Below are 2500 nucleotides of genomic sequence, written 5' to 3'. Positions count from 1 at the left end.
CAAGTAAAGAGATCTATTCATTGATAGCAAAAAGACAAAACGTGAGCGGTGATTGGATTGATGATAAAATAGAATCCTGGGTCACGAACAGTGAGTTGATTGATGAGAAAGAAAGAGAAGTCTTGGTTCAGTTCTCCACCTTAACGACAGAAAAAAGGATTGATCAAATTCTATTGAGTCTGACTCATAGTGATCTTTTATCAAAGAATGACTCTGGTTATCAAATGATTGAACAACCGGGACTAATTTACTTACGATACTTAGTTGACATTCATAAAAAGTATCTAATGAATTATGAGTTCAATACATCCTCTTTAGCAGAAGGGCGGATATTCCTTGCTCATTATCAGACAATCACTTATTCACAAACTTCGTGTGGGGCTAATAGTTTTCATTTCCCGTCTCATGGAAAACCCTTTTCGCTCCGCTTATCCCTATCTCCCTCTAGGGGTATTTTAGTGATAGGTTCTATAGGAATCGGACGATCCTATTTGGTCAAATACCTAGCGACAAACTCCTATGTTCCTTTCATTACAGTATTTCTGAACAAGTTCCTGGGGAACAAAGGTAACAAAGGTTTTTTTATTGATGATAGTGACGACGATATTGATGATAGTGACGATATTGATGCTAGTGACGATATTGATGCTAGTGACGTTATTGATGATAGTGACGCTATTGATGATAGTGACGATATCGATTGTGACCTTGATACGGAGCTGGGGTTTCTAGATATCGATATTATGGATATGATGTCGGAAATAGACCGATTTTATATCACCCTTCAATTCGAACTAGCAAAAGCAATGTCTCCTTGCATAATATGGATTCCAAACATTCATGATCTGGATATGAATGAGGCGAATGACTTATCCCTCGGTCTATTAGTGAACTATCTCTCCAAGGATTGTGAAAGATGTTCCACTAGAAATATTCTTGTTATTGCTTCGACTCATATTCCCCGAAAAGTGGATCCCGCTCTAATAGCCCCGAATAGATTAAATACATGTATTAAGATACGAAGGCTTCTTATTCCACAACGACCAAAGCACTTTTTCACTCTTTCATATACTAAGGGATTTCACTTGGAAAAGAAAATGTTCCATACTAATGGATTCGGGTCCACAAACGTGGGTTCCAATGCACGAGATCTTGTAGCACTTACCAATGAGGCCCTATCGATTAGTATTACACAGAAGAAATCAATTCTAGACACTAATACACTTAGATTTGCTCTTCATAGACAAACTTGGGCTTTGCGATCCCGGGTAAGACCGGTTCAGGATCATGGGATCATTTTCTATCAGATAGGAAGGGCTCTTGTACAAAATGTACTTCTAAGTAATTGCCCCATAGATCCTATATCTATCTATATAAAGAGGAAATCAGGTAACGAAGGGGATCCTTATTTGTACAAATGGTACTTCGAGCTTGGAACGAGCATGAAGAAATTAACGATACTTCTTTATCTTTTGAGTTGTTCTGCCGGATCGGTCGCTCAAGACCTTTGGTCTCCACCCGGATCCGATGAAAAAAGTGGGATCACTTCTTCTGGGTTCGTTGAGAATGATTCTGATCTAGTTCATGGCCTATTAGAAGTAGAAGGCGCTCTGGTGGGATCCTCACGGACAGAAAAAGATTGCGGTCGGTTTGATAATGATCGAGTGACATCGCTTCTTCGGTCCGAACCGGGGAATCCCTTATATATGATGCAAAATGGATTATCTTCTATCGTTGATCAGAGATTTCTCTATGAAAAAGACGAACCGGAGTTTTTGGAGTTTGAAGAAGTAGAAGAAGGAGAAGAAGAAGTACTCGACCCGCAACAGATAGTGAAGGATTTATTCAATCACATAGTTTGGGCTCCTAGAATATGGCACCCTTGGGGCTTTCTATTTGATTGTATCGAAAGGCACAATGAATTGGGATTTCCCTATTGGGCCGGGTCATTTCGGGACAAGCGGATCTTTTATGATGAAGAGGATGAGCTTCACATTTATGATGAAGAGGATGAGCTTCACATTTATGATGAAGAGGATGAGCTTCAAGAGAATGATTCGGAGTTCTTGCAGAGTGGAACCATGCAGTACCAGGCACGATATAGATCTTCCAATGAACAAGACTTTTTTCAAATAAGCCAATTCATTTGGGACCCTGCGGATCCACTCTTTTTCCTATTCAAAGATCAGTCTGTGTTTTCACACCGAGAATTCTTTGCAGATAAAGAGATGTTAAAGGGGTTGTTGACTTTTACTGTCAAAATTTCCAGAAAATATCATCCTCTTACATCTATGTATGAAAACTGGTTTATCAAGAATAGGCAAGAAAAGCACTTCGAAGTCTTGATTCATCGCCAGAGATTGCTTAGAACCAATAGTTCATTATCTAATGGATTTTTCCGTTCTAATACTCCATCCGAGAGTTATCAGTATTTATCAAATCTGTTCCTATCTAACGGAAGGCTATTGGATCAAATGACAAAGACATTGTTTAGAAAAAG

The sequence above is a fragment of the Durio zibethinus genome, unplaced genomic scaffold (genome assembly GCF_047325235.1).
Source record: "Durio zibethinus cultivar Kanyao isolate XHJ-2024 unplaced genomic scaffold, ASM4732523v1 HiC_scaffold_2, whole genome shotgun sequence".
In the NCBI taxonomy this organism is placed as follows: Eukaryota; Viridiplantae; Streptophyta; class Magnoliopsida; order Malvales; family Malvaceae; genus Durio; species Durio zibethinus.
Note: the sequence above shows the minus strand (reverse complement) of the source record.